The sequence below is a fragment of the Monopterus albus genome, unplaced genomic scaffold (genome assembly GCF_001952655.1).
Source record: "Monopterus albus unplaced genomic scaffold, M_albus_1.0 scaffold1.1, whole genome shotgun sequence".
NCBI classification, from domain to species: Eukaryota; Metazoa; Chordata; class Actinopteri; order Synbranchiformes; family Synbranchidae; genus Monopterus; species Monopterus albus.
The window spans coordinates 4,951,284-4,968,482 of record NW_018127881.1 but is presented as its reverse complement, the minus strand read 5'-3'; the positions used below and the strand labels follow the sequence as shown (position 1 = coordinate 4,968,482).

The 17,199-nt window shown below is 40.4% G+C and overlaps 1 protein-coding gene across 5 annotated transcripts in view; it reads right to left on the bottom strand.

Moving 5' to 3' along the window:
• LOC109961892 (rap1 GTPase-activating protein 1-like) overlaps positions 1 to 17,199 on the bottom strand; it is a 74,595-nt gene that overhangs the window by 48,768 nt on the left and 8,628 nt on the right. For 3 of the 5 annotated variants that reach the window (XM_020603376.1, XM_020603714.1, XM_020604128.1), the window contains exon 2: positions 11,613 to 11,653. The gene's annotated coding sequence lies outside the window, so the exon portion shown is untranslated. Of the gene's footprint in view, positions 1 to 6,201; positions 6,380 to 11,612; positions 11,654 to 13,802; positions 13,853 to 14,516; positions 14,699 to 17,199 lie in introns of those variants that run through there. The other 2 variants (XM_020603465.1, XM_020603628.1) reach the window with 2 other exon arrangements.

Below are 17,199 nucleotides of genomic sequence, written 5' to 3'. Positions count from 1 at the left end.
TGAATGGCTGATGAGACGTCCCAGGGGTGTGGGGGATAGTGGTGCAGTGTACGACACAGGGCCACAGAACAGCTGTCACACGTCTTCTTCACTCTGTTTGTTTCGACAGCTCCTCTAACTCTTTCTATTCTCTCCTCTGTCCTTGTCTCAGCCCTTAAGTGTGTGTGTTTTGTTTGAGAGTACGTTTTATGTGTGTACACATCCTGGCCCTCCCTCTTTGCATCTCCCCTGGGCTCCCTTCTCTCCCAGTAATTGAAAAAAAAAAAAAAAAAAAAAAAAAAGGTGCATCCGGCAGTTCTGTCGTTTGGTTATCCTGTTGTCCTGGAAACAAACAGGAGGATTTCTTGGACTCTGACTAATTCTTTCTCATTTCCAGCATGAAGATGTGCACAAAACACTTGCATTTCCTACCTTAATACTCTGACAAGCAGTTTCCTTCAGCTAAAGAGCTCTTCTGAAGGGCTCTTGTGGGAAATAAGCATGTAGACACCTACTTCAGTAGTAACAGGATTTGTTTTCTGCTTTTTAATTATCGATTAATCTGTCAAACACTACCTCAATTAATTAATTGCTCTATTAAATGTAAGAAAATTGTAAAAAAAAAAAAAATGGCTGTTGTAATTTTCCACAGGTCATGTCAGTCTGAAACTTATTCAGCTTTTATAAATGAAAAAGAATCACTGGGCCCCCACATCAGAGAAGGCACCATGTTTACACAATCATTTATGCCATTTATTTTTATGTTGAATTATTGCTTATATAACTAATCATGCAGCTCTACTGTATCTGACTTGTAACACCACATACCAGAGTACATGTATTTTGAAAATGACTAAGGATTCAGCAAAGTCAAACATCTACTGCTAGGAATATAAGATACCAAAACCTCAAGGCACTGAATGACTGAACTGTTTGTACCAATGCAAACCAGACAACGCCTTCCTTCTGACTCTGATGCCTTCTCTTCTATCTTTATATGCTGTTTCTATGAGTAAATGATTATGCTTTCTGCTATGATGGGGCAGAATTTCCTTTCCAGCCCTGCTTAGGTCAAGTGCAGTGATTGTCCTCTTGTCTCCCTATAAATCAGTGCTCATGCTGAGGTACTCTGATGACTCCCCAGCCAAACTTCTGTGATTCTATTAGATCTGACTGGCCTCTGGCCAGACGTGGGCTATATATCAGATCATAAGCTAAGAGCGAGGACATGGGAATGTGCCATGCGCATCCAAAGTGTCCTCACCATGTCTTCCAGCTCCTTTATTGATTGATATTGATGCTGATTGTCCTACATTAGTGTTTGCAATTTGAACATTCTGTCCATCAAATAAACCAACCAATACTGCGAAAATGGACCTAAATAGACGAGTTGGTTTGTGGCCAAATAAATAAATAAATGAAGACCAACTGACGACTTTCCAGAAAAAGAGCAACTTACAGTAGGGAAATATATTTGAGCCTGAATGCAACACCGCTGAGACCTGTTCTCAGCAGAACTGGTCTCCTAGGATTTATTTGTTTTGAAGCTGGAGCAGTTGGATGAGTTATAGTCCCTCATTAGTTAAGTTATCTTTATTATACATCTGAGATGTATTTTATCTGGCTGCTTTTTTTCAGATTCATTATATAAATGATCCAAATTTACTTTCATGGTGTAGTTCACTTACAAAATTTAGCACCTGGTTTCGTTGACTTGTTGTGGCAACTGGTCTCTTTTAAAGCAGGTCAGACTTGACTTTGAGAACGTAACCATCAATGGGAGGAGGGGACAGTAATGAGAGGTTGCCCTCAGTGAAACAGAGTTCAGTCACCCTGAAACATTGGCAGATGAATACTTTACTAACAAATCACCTCTAAAGGTAAAGTTACAACACAACAAACAAGCTTGTTACAGAGACACTTCATCAACCAGAAAATGAAACATGATTAGGAACTTGGTTAACAAAAAGTAAGATGTTACAGACAAAAAGCACAAAGGGTTTATATTAGTTTTCACTGCAGAGGCTTTAACTAACTACTTGACATACAAGCAAGACGTTTGCATTCATTCCGCTGCCATCGGGATCTGTTTCATACTCAGGCCACCTGGCCAGCTGGTGGCCCGGGCTGCTTGGCCCCAACGTGGTTTTGTTTCCATTGCATAGCACTCAATGCAACCTGAATGGACATCTGATGCCACTGTGGCTCAGGATGTACAGTGAGTTGTCCTCTAACCATAAGGTCGGCAGTTTAACCTCTGACTACTCCGGCCTATGTGTTGAGGTGTCCTTAAGCCAGACACCAAACCCCTAGGTGCTCCTGGTGAGGTCACTGGTGTGTGAATGTGTGAGCGGGAAATAGTGTAAAGTGCTCCAATGCATAGAAAAGTGCTAAGTATAAATCCATTTACATCAACAGAGCAAACATAGCTGTTGTATTGGCTTCCTTTTATTTCTTCATAATGTGCTGCCCCCTCTTTCTGCTTTCTTTCTTTTTTAAAAGAAGGCGAGTTTCTTTCTTAAGCTGAGACACCACGTCCTGTTGCTCAAGTTTTCTCTCTGCCAATCAGAATGTAGTGACTTAAGCAGCTGGGTTGATGGCAGAGCAGTGCGCTCTTGGACCCGTTTATGTGCAGATATCACGTTTTCCAGCCCACGGTCCTTTTCTGAAATGATGAAAACATGCAAACCCCAGTACGGTGTGGGTATGGTACAGTTCCTGGTGGTGACGGAATGATGCCATAAGAGTCTACAGCCATGCTAGCAGCCCTGACAGGCTGCACGGTGCTTAGAGCTGAACGCTCATCAGCATGATAACATGGTGATGTTTAGAAGGTATATTTACCATATATTTTTTTTAAATTACACTATTTGCCAGTTAGCACTGAACACAAAGCGTATAGAGGCCAATTAGAAAGGCCCTACTTTGAAAAGTATTTTCTCATAAACCAAAGTATTAAACTATTTTAAATTCTGAACAGATTGTAGAGCTAGAAAACGTCATAGGATTCCCAGAGATATTAGGATACATTGTCTGAGTACCATGAATGTCTGTACCAATCCACGAAGCAGATGTTGTAATATTTTACCAGATAGGAGAAAACCTTGACTATCTTGAAATGCTAGATGAAAAGTTGAGGATCACCAAAACCAGTAGGAGTCATCAACAACAGAATACAGCTACTGAATATACAGTAGCTGGCGTAATGTGCAGCAAATTGAGCACAAACAATCTTCTTCAGAATCATCCCCTCTGTCTTCAGATGATAATAGGTACTAAACCAAGTACAGCGATGGATGTCTTAGGTGGATCTTCAGGCTAAGAAGCAGTTACATAGTTTGAGTACAGTTCCTCCTCTGTAGAGCAGCAGAGCAGGCCCCAGACACATCAACTATTTAGCCCCTGTGCACACAGCTCCATGCCTGACAAGATCACAAGGACAACAGGTTCTGCCTCAGTGGCCTAAAATGCCCACAATCATGCTTCCATTTCCTTTTTGTCAAACGTTCTGCAGAACAACATCCACTAAACTTCAAACAGTAATTCAAATCTATTTACAGTGTGATTTTTTTTTTTTTACAAAATCATCTGTGCTAAATAAAAAATTTAAAGGCTTTCATCAATTGTCAACAAACAGTCTTACATTTTCTAATGTAGAAATGGCATGAAGTATCTTGAAAGGTTTTATGTAAGCATGGCAAACAGGAACAGAAAGCTAAATGTAAAGGACAGTGAAAGTCTAATGAAGTTGCCTTGGAACAACACCACCCCTCGCTGTTAGCCAGAGGAACTACTTTTCATCCTCTCAAGCCCCTGAGTGCTGTTTGAGAGCTCTGTTTGACACAAACAACTTTGAATTTTTAGCAGATAGCCTCCTCACGGCAGACAGAAAACAGATCAGGAGTGAGAGACAGACACATTACTTCACAAATAACCATTAAGATTTGCTCTACTTGTACATTCATGACACTGTCCAATAATCCCTGTTAGGTTGTGCTCACACTGTTGGTCAGTACAGTTATAAGGTTATGGAGCAGAAGCAGGACGGCACAGAAAGCCACTGTTCCGTAATCAAATGCAACAAATGAGATTCTCTCTCTCTCTCTCTCTGCCAGAAATTGCAAGAGTGAGATTATCAGGGGGGTGATGACATTGTATAACACTCTCAAAGACAGACGGATTCCAGCCGGAGCTCGGCAGACAATTCATCCTCTATCATCTGAACGTCATGAAATTTGCATCTCTTCTCCAGGCCATGATAACAGGACGGGGTGTTGAAAAAAAATTAAAATAAAATAAAATAAATTAAGGAGATAGAGAGAAGAGAGACAGTAGAGATAAGAAAGAGGGCATGTGTTGGTTGAGTGTGGGTATGTATAGACTGATTAGACTTGACAGGACCCAGTTTCATTTGCTTTATCTGTCTTTATACAACCCATTTACAATCATCAGCCTCATGCTGGAGTGAAGACAAAGAAGAAACATGAGGTCGCAAATCACACCAACAGAGTGGGAGTTTCTGTGAATGTGCCCTTAGAGCAATGTAGAGTGTGCCACTAAACACACAATCCCACAAAAAAAAAATCCCAGCTGAATTTGTAACTCATCCTCTGGGGTGAAAACTGGGAGTAGAAATCCATTAGAACAAATAAAGAGAGACGGTATAAGAGGCACAAGTGAGAGAGAGGAACTACAGACTCAAGCAGGAGGAAAGAGGCCTGTGGGCCACATCCCTGATTAATGACTTTGCAGACAGCGAATGAAGAAAGACTCAGTTAGAGGATGACTTTGATTTATCTACATAAGAAGAAAAGACAGAGAATGATCTCTAATCAGACACCCTGATCAAAATAACCATCCAGTCAAGGCCTGTGCACCAACAACCCTGATATGACCTGCACTGCCTGTTTGGAGCATCCCATCCCTCTTGGCAAATTTCTTATACTTCAAAAAACTAGCAGAAGCAAATGGGTACAGTTCAGTGGTGGGTGGTTGTGACTAAATAATGTTAAAGTTGTCCATCAGGTTAGAGGGTTTGGTTTACGTTCTCGCTTCTTGGCATCTGTGGATGTAAAAAATCTGTTTGGGGATAGTACTATGACCTGTCACTTTTCAATATGACATTTCAAAGACAGTCGAATTATGTAATAAGATTATTCCCAAGTGCCCTAAATACTGAACCATGTTTAAAATAAATCAATGAATTAATTTTAAAAATGCTAACGTCAATACTGTATTCTCAATATGTCATAAAAGATCAAATAGCAGATTATTTTTTAAGTGTATTTCAATGCAGCATTCACGTCTAAGGCTAACACACCTGGTGGATTTAAAACTTCCAGCTTCTCCAGTGTGAGAATTTTCTGCTTTCCTTTGTCTTATATAGACTCAGTGTCTTTGGGTTGTTGAAGGAAGCAATCTGCTGACACAGTCTTGTGCTTTAGTAACTAGTGTTTGGAATTGTTCCTATTTTCTGACTAGCAATGAAGCAAGAATCTGTACTTTGAGTTACTGGAGTTTATCAGTCGTCCTCTACTGGTAACAAGACAACCCTTTCCTAGAATGACCACAATGTTGGAGAAGAGTTGTAATAAGAAGACTGTAACTTGATTTGATCATGTCAGACTGGTGTTGCTTCCAAACTGAACTTCAGTGCATGTGGATTTTCTTCCACACCTCTTTTTAGTCACATTAAGAAGGAATCACATCAGGAACAAGAGGCATGGTACTAATTATCACGAATAGCTGTTTCAATATAGAAAATTGCCATAGAGTACTGGATTATGACAAACTGGAAACATTTTTATTCTTATTACTTTTGAAAACTTTTTAAATAAAAAAAAATCTGGAGCTATGAATATGCTTAGTTGGCGCTTGCTGTGCTCTAGAGATCCAGTGTGCACTGTGAATCAAATCAAACAAATGATGAATAATTTGAAATTCAACAGCATCTTCATTTGAAGAGGACCTTGAGGTATTACCAGTCTGTTTGTCAAGAGACCATCTTATACAGAGCTACTGAAAACGTGGCCTGTGCCGTCTCCCAGCAACTAGGGACTCACACAACAATGAATTGTACTGTGAATTTAGAAAGCTTGCAGCTTCCAGCAACATGGGCGACGGCAGCAGCAGGGTTAAGCTTGATTTATGGTTCTGCGTTAAATCTATGCCGTATCTAGGGCGTAGGTAACATGTAGCCTTGTTTCCTGACATGCACCTCACCAGAAACTGGACGTCGTGGCGACGCAGGCAACTCCACGTGATTGGTTGCATCAAACGTCGTCATTTATGTCCTTCAGTGGCCGGACAAGCACGGAAAATCCCCCTCCTTCTGCCTCAGATGGTTCAATGGTCATATAAACCAGCTCCTCCAAGGTCTTCTCTCTTATCTGTGTTGCAGCAATTTCAGTAAAAAGAACTGCTGTTCAGCATCTATTAGGTTGAGCTCCAACATGGGTGGCTGAGTTTCAGCCACCATTGTTAGTAAGTGGTGAAGAAATGCAACACAGTGGCATAGAAACCCACCCCCCCCACTTAGCGATTTGGCAGTTTTGGTTTAGTGTACCATCCCTTAGTGTCCTCGAGGCACGGGTCAGTTGAAGTGAATCGTCCTGGAGCCAATCGGAGCTAATTCCTGTCATGCTTTCATCCAAAACGGTCCATACACAAAAATGCTCTAAATTCTTTTTCTTTTTCCAAGCAACAGTAAAAACTACAACCCTGAGCCGTGCTTGAGCGAAACATCTGCTGAAAGTGAGGGAATGTGCTTTGTGGCGCAGACTCTCAATGTGATCTCTGTGTTCACATTGCTCTGCGCCTCTTTGCCAAAGCCCTCTACTTCAGTTGTGGAATCAAAGGGAAAAACAGCTCTTTCATTTGCCTTTGTTCGCACTGTGGCATTTCATTCAATCTGACGGCACTGGCACTGTCCAGACCCTGCTGTGGCCCTGACCCTTTGAGGCTACCCCAGACTCTCGCTGGGAACCGCAAAGCTTGTTTCTACGAGAAGATGACTTGCTGTGACAAACTCTCTGGGACAACGTTTATCAGCCAAAGGTTTACAAGCATACGTCATAGATAGCACAAAGGGTTCATGAATATATGCTCCAAAATGTGCAGTATTTCCACCTGGTAATGAGCTTTAAAAGCTGACACCTATAAACAAGGTATTTAGTAAAACCTTCATGCTAAGGAAAACATCTGACCATTATGTGACTCTGTGTGTCAGCAGATTGACTGCACAACTCTTAGTCTAAACACAAACCTAAGCAAAGAAATATGATATTGCTCTTATCAACACAAAAAACAGGACTCCGTGCTCAGAAAATCCCTTATAACAGCCAGCCTAGTGCTAGCTGTTGTAAATAATTGAAAAACACAGATGTCCATCTGGACCCTGTGTGAGAAAGGAATACACCACATGTCAGCCCCATAAGCTCAGTTCTACCATCTATACTGCTTTATCAGTTTCTATACAGAAATACTATAGCATTCACACAGCCTTGGTGCAATTTGAAGTGCAGAGGCAGAGCAGTGCCAGAGGTGAGAGTCATTTCCATTTCAGTATTCAGCACAGAGATGAAGAACCACCCGTATCCCACCTTTCAGACTGGAACCACATTCCATCCTGGATGTCTGTGTTTTGGAATGATGAATGAGGCGAAACACAAGGTCAAAGACAAGGGGAAGAGGGATGTAAGAGTGAATTAGATTCACATTCATTGTACTGTATCCTTGGTAACTGCATCCCTAAATAAATGAGCAGTATTTAAGAGCGCTGAATCAACAGATTAACAGTGTACCCATCTGACCAAAGGAGTTTCATGCTATTGAAAGTAACTGCATGAGCCTGAAACACTTGGCTACTGGCCATTACGTGCAACATGATGCCTGGTGCAGCAGTACAGGTATGTGTGTGTATAGTGTTGCACATCTCTCAGAAAAACAAAATGCTATGAGCTGACATCTGTGGCAGTTTTATGTTGACCACTAAAATCCTGATGAATATTGTAATGAACGCTGACATGGTTTCATTCATACTTGCTTGGCAGGACACATCAATAACTCTTTCTCTGACTATTGCTACTTTTACACAAGTAAGAGATCCGAGTACTTCTGCCACCGTCAGTCGGTCACCTCGTAATATTAAAAATCCAGTTTCCAGTTTTTCTAAGAAGATCAAGAACAGATGTCTTCCAATGATAAATGTTACTTTTCTCAGTATTAGGAATAATTACATTTATTTCCCTTTGATTTTTTTATGTTTCTTTTATTTGGTTACAGTCTCATGGCGATGCAAGGTTCTGCAACCTGGCCATGAGGAAAGCGCTAAAAGGCAATCCATGAAACAAAAATGAGTGGGTAATTTTGTAGCAGGCAATATTCCTCAGAGAAGTCATAACACTGCATAGTAGAGCCTGTAATGTAATTTATGTTTAACTCACAGTCATGAAGGGCCTCAGAGCTGCTGGCAGTACTGGCAAATGATCAGAGTGATCTCACTCACCGCCGCAAAGCTTTATTAAACATTGTCCGGTCTGGGAGAAGTGGAGTTTTATTGTCATGAGCACAATGAGAGAATTTTGGGTCAAATAAGATGGCTTACGGATAAATTTCCATGAGGGATTTGTTTTTCAATGAAAGACTGAAAAGTCCAGCTGACCTGTGATGGCAGTGTGCAACGGTGGTGCGACATGGTGTGATTATCAAAATACCAGTGATATTTTAAGGGATTACAGAGACTACTGCTCATCATAAGCAGTCTGATAACAAGATGTCTGTGTGAAAGACAAAAATCAATAGAAACAATAAGATAAAAGTAAGTATTTCATCTTGTCTGAACACAGTCAGACAGACAGACAGGGCTGAGTCAGAGCTCAGTACAATACAATGATTCAGTACAGTGATTTTCATTACTTAAGAATCACTTAGTCCAACTCTCAAGAGGCTGCTTTGAATGGTGGTTCTGTACTTCAGCATTACTCTCAGATCACACAAGAGCCAGCGCCATTAATAAACACACATAGCTCACGACACAATGCACCAAACTGTGGAGACTACACAGAATGAGATATCTATTAATACCGTTAAGAGAGATAGACATTCAATAAACGGATCCCAATCACTGCTCAAGGTCACCAGTGGCTGAAAATAATGACTCAAACAAATGTGGCTGAGAAATTCACAGAAAGCAAAAGCCTAGACGAAGAAACAAACCTGAAAAATCCTGGCAATAAAGGTGACCCTGCCTGAAGCATGTCCCCACTTGCAACATGCACTTCTTGACAGGATCATCAGTCATTTCAGGCTATAGCTCAACCCTCTGCTACCACTGCTTAATGTCTTGACCCAAGACTAAGAACCAATAGTCAACTGGTAAAGCTGGACACCAAGAAGAGGAGAAAGAACACAAAGAAAAACCGACAGCTAAAATATTAAAACAAAGACTGCGCAGGATTGTTAGAGTCATAAATCAGCACACAGGAGCTCTAGAGACGACCCTGCCAACCATAAATGTACAAATTAGTCACAAAGTCAGTTAGCCAGATGTGTCAGTAATAACCCACTAATTTGTTGGAAAGAGAACACAGGACACGTTTCCAAAGCTCGTTGACCAGACATATTTATATAAGTATTCTGGCCAGTGGCCACATGTGCCACTTCTGGAAAGGTTTGTAAGAAAAGCAGAAGAGACTCAAATCTAGCGATGTCATGTTTGCTAATTTGTAGTCTGTGAACAATAATGGTACGCTGTGTCTACCTACTGGATGTCTCAGCTACATTTTGTTACTGATGCATTTTGTAGTAACTAACATGTCAAGACAAGAGATTTATTTTCTCATGCTGACGTACTTTCATGTTTGTCCTGCTTAATTACGGTGGCTAGTTAAAGACTTCAGACGTCTGGGCAGGATTGACTGTTCTCTGTTTAATTATATGGGATTCAGACACTTTATTTATTGAAAATAGTATATAAAAGATTAATTATAGGCAATGAATGCATTTTTCAAAACAGAGAAGGATTCAGGTCTATTGTCTCAAAAACAACTGTTTCAAATTGCACAGTTTATTTAGCAGAGGTGTTAACTACATTCACTAATCTTTTAATCAGGATCATACTGTTTTAACCTGCTTCACGCACTGTATAATTGTTGCAGCAGCAATATAGACATGGAAGAAGGCAAGAAAAAGTTTGAAATCTACTTAGGTAAACTGTTATGACAAAGGCTTACTTCACAAATTCAGCTGTCCTGCATCGACGCTGTGTTTTTAACCGTCTGGGACAGTGTGGGATCCATTGTTTTCTGAGGTCAGTGGTGAAGGAGAGATTTTACAAGCAACTCCTACATTCATCTGAACGCATCCTGCAACTCTTAATGCAGAAAACTATTAAAATAAATAATTTTCATGTAATATAGCATTCTACACATGGTAGAGTTGTTGTACTCTGTAACCTGACACAGTAGGCTGAGGTATGAATTATTCAACCTGCTGCACACAGGCAGCCAATACGAACTGCTTTCCTGCTTACTGAAGTGGCTTGCAATACCATGACTGAGGGAATTAATTGGGAACTTTAGAAGTTTAAAAGACTGACAGCTGAGACCCTTTACCTGCTGAAATTCAAATTAAACAGTGACTGGTTTATATAGCCTTGCAAGATACCAAGTGTTTTACAGTCAGCATGATACAAAATACACCGACTCTGGTAAAGTAAGAGAAGTAACTGAATATATATTGGTAAAAATCAATATAATTTTCAAAACAATAGATATGAATAATACAGTTTCGTTTAAGGTAAAGCTGGGCAAAAAAACAATGCATCTTCCCTTCTCTTTCATTCTTAAACAACAAAGTTTTTCATCTCCAGTCCAGGGCTCTTTATTGTACATTTCAGAAAATAAAATCTGGCCACAGGAGCATTTCAGGAAATAGGCTTAATGGAAACTAAAACCAGAAAAGGACCAAAGTGAGAAATATAAAGAAAAGTAGGGGAGGTTAGAAATGAGATGCACCTAAGGGGCCATGGGGTTCAGCTGCATTGCAAATAGCCACTTGATGGAAAAGTACAAAAGAGGCTTGGAGCTTTTTATGCACTTTAACTATATCTTCGTAGAAATAGTGGTTCAGAGTGTTTAAACTGCTAATTTAAATGAAAAAGCCTTTTCAGAAAGAAATGAGACGGGGCGCTCAATAAAAAGTTCTATCTAAAGGCTCTACCTAAAGACAAATGCAGTGCATAAAGGAGGAGAGCACATTTCCTCCATCGCTAACCACTAAACAGGCCTGTAATTATCACCTTTGTCAAGGTAATTTCATTACTGCAGCAGAGTCTGTATGGGTTATAGGGTTACTTGCTGCATGATACTTCTTTTGCTGACACCATGTGGAGGCAATAATCTCAACAAAAACCGGTCACAGTCATCTTTAAACCCGCCACATGGCAGCTCGCCATACACACAGACTGTCAACACAACACCATGTGTTTACTCTCTCTTTACTTCAGTTTTCTGTCCATCTTTCCACAGGGTAGGTGACAATATCTCAGCCTGAATTCTATTTTCACTTTTGCTGCCAGTAGAACACTGTGATGTTATCTGGATAATAATAAGTGTAAATGAGTGTCAGCTTACCTGTAAGCTGACAAACTGTATGATGCTCTAGTCGATTGTTCCTGTGGGATCAAAGAAAGAGAACGATAATTATTACAACAACAACACAAAAAAAAAATTTGAGCTAAAGGCCTTAATTTTCACTCTGTGGGAAAATACCCACAAGTAACATATCCCACTTTCCAAAGAGCACAGCAAGCCAAGCTGCAGCCACAGCTGAATACACTCATGCATCACCAAGCAGATTTGTTGGCTGACATGACCCGGTTTATTTTTTTCAGCATGATATACAGTTAACCATGTCTTATACATCCCATTGAAAATATCATTAGGCTGCGGTTTGACTGATTTGTTGACTTAAATATGACACCGATCCCCGAGCAGATTAAGCCTCCCACCACCCTGAGACTGTGTACACTGAATTTAACTGGCAGCTGCTGGAACGCACATCATGAATATCAATTATTACTCAAGTGGAGCTGTGAAAATTATGAGGGCAGTGTTATTATGTAGGTTAATGGAAACTCAGACATGAATTTAACTGCAGGCTTAATGCCATTACTAAGCCATCATGGCAATTCTGTCCTTAAGCTCAAATAATACACTGAAAATGTGTGTGGGCCCATTCAATTGGTTGGCAACATGCATGAAACACTGCATTTATTAAACAAGAGAAAAAATAAAGAAAAGGAAATCAATTTTTTGTGAAACATTGCATTTATAATTGTGAAGTTTTGTTTTTAATTTAGACTGAAACAGCAGCTATATTTAAGCAAGGTCTCATGATTTTATCTGTTTTTAATCTAAAGGTACCTTAGTCTGCCATTGTGTATGAAAGGTGCTGTTTAAGCATCATGACTTCATGGGCTATTAGAGTCTTCATTTTGGATTTCTGATATATTTAATCATATTTATTTAAAACCTTGCCTGATTTATGATTTGATTCTGTTTATTGCTAATACAACAAATTTGTGAAACTAAAACATCTACTTGTTCAACATGTGCAATCCTGAACTTTCAGCTTTTACTATGAAACTGGAGGACGTGTTGACCCTCATTAGCAGTCAACAATATCGCATGGTTTTCTTTTTGTCAACAAATCTTATTAAAAGACCAAAGCCACCAATTAGGTGGTCGTACTAACTGCAGGTGCCACTGAGCTCTCTTCTTACTGTCCAAAAACTGTTACTAATCACATCAATGAGCCACTGCATCGTTGTGTCTTCATTAAGATGAACAAGGGCAGTCAAGTTCATTTTGAGTCAGTTGAACTCCGCGGCCGAGTAGTGCCCAACAAATGCTAACTACACCTGTGGGAGGAAAGCTAGCTTGTTGGAAAGTACTGAGAGACAAACATCTGAGACCTGTCCATTAAAGCAACCTTCATTTCAGGTTTCAGAGTTTTAGGAGGTGGTGAGTCCCATCACTACCTAAACTCAGTGAGCTCTGGGGACACAGTTTACTCAGGGTTCTGGCTTCAAACTGGTGGCTGAGTCACTTGTTAGATGGTAAAGTCAAAAATCCTGCAGTTAAAACTAGCATTTTTTCTGGCTTTTGAGTCTTTGTATGTCCTGACACAAGAAAACAGCAGACATTACTAGTGATGCTTAGTGCATTTCCATATTACTCCTTTAATTGGTGCTAAATTTTCCTGCACACTGAGGCTAATGCTCAACAGCTAAGCCATCAATGATACAGTATACTGGCGGGCACACTAATCCTAATTAAAAAGCAGGAGGTGGTGCTAATCGGCCAGTCCAATTATCTTAGTTTACCTACTGTGTGTGGAGAAAACAGAGAAGGGATGAATGGAAGTCAACCACACATTTAATCTCGATGTCTTGATGAGAGAAATGGGTAACCACCCCGCATACAACATGTTTTCAGGTGCACAAAGAACACAATAAATGATTTAATTGTTTAAACATAAGTGAGAAAACAAAGTGATTTATAAAAGTGACGTAAACCTAGATGATAGACAGAAGAGAAGAGATTCTGGGAAAGCATCATGGTTCTCAATCTCAAATCAAAAATCTGTTCAGAGTCAAATCCATATTACCTCTTGTATCAAGCTGCTTGTAGAAGATAAATATATACCCCACCATGCAGCTACAGCTGGACTGATATATTATAATTTAAACAAAAACATTGTTTTTCTAACCACCTCTGCATAGTTGTGGTGCACGGAGCCAGTTCTTACAAGTAGCTCACCTCAAGAGGGTGTTCAAAGAGCTTGGCTGTATTGGATTTCACCCTTCATCCTGACACGAGGACAAGAAAAATGTGCAGAAATCAATGCATCATCGTCAAAACATCTACACTAGGAAGTTATTTGATAGCAAGAGGGAAAACACACCATTTTACTTAGAACATACAGTAGGATTTCTAGTTGCAGTTGTTTTAGCAGCCCTTAGAACATACAGTAGGATTTCTAGTTCCAGTTGTTTTAGCAGCCTTCTTTAATTCTTAACACTGACTGTTTTAATGGTAAGAAGTGTCAACATAAGAAAAGTGTCTGCTTTAATAATCAAGTTTGAAACTCAATCAAGGAGGCTGTATTAAGACTCAGTAATAAAGGAAATTTATCCCCCCAGGAGAAGCTGTCTGCTTAAAGACAGAGATCCAAGAATCTTACAGTAGAATGACATTTTAGTTAAGTTGTTTTACAGTGTCTGATCAGGGAAATAATTACTCTTAGAACTACTGGTGCTCGGGGCAATGTGTGAGATTCCTCTTACTATATTTAGCGTCATTCATTGCAACTCCAGTCACAAACCGAGACAAAGCATAGCAAAGGTCAAACCCTCTGCTCTTGGTTGCTGCTGTTGTACTTATAAAAAGAAGTCTCCTGACACCTGTGGTTGGATCATGTTCAATACTCTATGTTGTTTATAAAGGTATGACACACAAGACACAAATACAAACCTAGCTGTAAACTTCTTCACAACAATGCTGCCTACACTAAAGCACAAAGCTCTTCGAGGCACCGCTCACGCAGTCCAGCTCAGCAGAAAGCTCCTCTCATCTCTCTCACACAGAAACGTCTCCACAGACCGAAGCAGGATGGAAGATGGGGATCAGCAATACATCCCCGAGCACCCCGAGGTCTGCAAAATTACACAGTAAACATAACACGCTGTGCTTTCTGACACAAGTAAATCATAAGCTTTTGATCTGACACCGCTGAGAACAAAATATAAAGTGTACAGACCTTATAACGTGCACTGTGTCAGTAAATAATAGGTCACTGGATATGTGCTGCAGTTTAGACTGAGTTGCTTAATTCAAATAAACATTTTCCATATATTTTTATAAATATTTGACACTATGTTTTCTCTACTTCTGGCCCATGAAATTTGACAAAATGGTATAATAAAGGAAATAAAAACACAATGAAATGGTGGTTGGCGAACGCAGATGTCCCTGAGAGCTGCAGGCGTGGAAGACATTTGGCAAATGAGCGAGAGAGACAATGAGTAGCCAGAAGGTAGAAGATGTAAATATGGAACATGGCAAAGTAAACAAAAGTCGACACAATTACATGTTCATTTTCTCAGAATACAGGTCGTGAGGGATATATGTTGTGGAGCAATGATTTTATAGAGAACTGACACTGCTCTTCTATTTAGGGATTGAAGAAAAAAAGTTCTATTATGGGTTATATTTTCATAGTTACTGCCAGAGGTGGGAGTAAGTTACACATGTGCAAGTCCCAAGTTACTGTGGTGAGACTCAAACAAGTCGAGTCAAGTCCCTATTATTAGTCCAGTCTCCTGCATTTAGGTCCTATGTCCTGTTGCCTGCACCTGAACATCTGACCGATTAATCTGCAATTTTGTGTTTTATACTTAAAATTCACTCTGTAAAGTTTTGGACACATCGATTTAGATTGTGATTGATTTAGGGTCTATGTAAGCTACTGCATGTCTTGTTGTTCAGGCTCTGTTCTCTTCCCTAATGCAAAATGGAGAAAACTGCCATCTGTGCTAAAAGGATAGCCATCTGAGAAGTAATGAGAGAAAACATTTTGTCTTCAACACCACCATGACTAATTATGGAGGAAGGTAAGGCTGTTTGCTGGATTTTTAAAATGCTATTGCCTGCAGTAAGGTTAGCTGCTTCTTCTGGCTGCTATAAAGGCACAGGAACAATCAGCTGCAGTTCTGACACCATATCAGCTTCCAACTGCCATAAACCCAGGAGTGAGGAAACAGGCATTTCCAATCTCTCTGATACATACAGAACGCATTTGTGATTGGCATGTTTAAGTCAAATGGTTATCTGAGGCTCACTCTGTGTCACAGTGATGACAGTCTATCAGGAGACTGGAGAAAAAAAAACTGTGCGGGCATAACTCAGATCCCTCAGCTACCACCTTCCTGTTGTAAATGCTCTCCTTTGCAGTCACATGCTGTTGTGCAGGGCATAAAGCATTAACTCATCTTTACTGTACAGTAACTGTGTTTTCCTCCTCTCTTTGCTCCCTAGGGAGCAGTAAGGCAATGTTGCTTATCTTGCTGACATTTCACAACAGTATGATCTGCATGTTTGTGTGTGTGACAGTGCATGTAAAGAACCGACTATACGTGCAGTGAGAGGGCTTGTAGGTTAGAACTGTTGTTTTGGACACAGAAAGCTAAGTAATAACTAGTGCCACATTTTCCACTTTGAAAAAAGAATATACAAATACTACTGTTACAAGCACAATTTAAACTGGGGTGACTGTGGTTCAGTGGGCAGAGCAGTCGTCTCCCAACCGGAGGGTCACAGGCTTGAATCTCGGTGCCTACAGTCAAAGTGTCCTTAGGCACAAGACACTGAACCCCCCCGTTGCCCCCGATGGTTAGAGCCATCGGTTGAGTTGGCGCTGCAGATGACTGCCATCGGTTCTGTACCGGAAACAAATTCCTTGTGTGTAACATACTTGGTCAAATAAAGGTGATTATTATTAGACATCCCTATTGGCTTGTGCATACTGAATGATGTCCTGCTACTGCAACATTGCTGCTTGTCTTGTTAAACCAGGTTTCCATGGCCTGTGTAACTTGTTGATACTGAGGTGCCTCGTTTTGTCATTGTATTCTCTATCACTACATGCCGCATTCGAGAAAACCACCTTAACAAGAGTAACATGTTTAAGGAATATGCATTTGGGGGCATATAAGGAGAGAAACTGAGAATTTAGAGCCATTTGTGGGGATGCAGTGGGATCGGGGCAAACAGATCATCATCGTCATGGGGTCTGACTCACGTATCCTACAGGCTTGTAAGCGATGCACTGAGGTCCAGGCTCTCCCATCCTCATATTTCTGTCTTATTATGTCATAACCGCACTGCATCACTAGACTAGCTTGGCCTTGGCCTCAGTGTATCTTTATTGCATCTGACAGGCTGAGGGTTTACATAAAAAGAAGTCTAAGATTTATACCGCTGGCTTCTTGTCAGGTTTGCTCAGCCACTCTGGCCTCCCTCACCTTTCCTACTGTCTCTTGCCCATTTACACTAATCACGTTCACCTGTTCCTCACTCCCTTATCACCAGCTGCACTTGATTAGGTTGCTCACTATATTACCCGGTTTCACTCCTCAGTCACTTGCCAGTTCGTTCT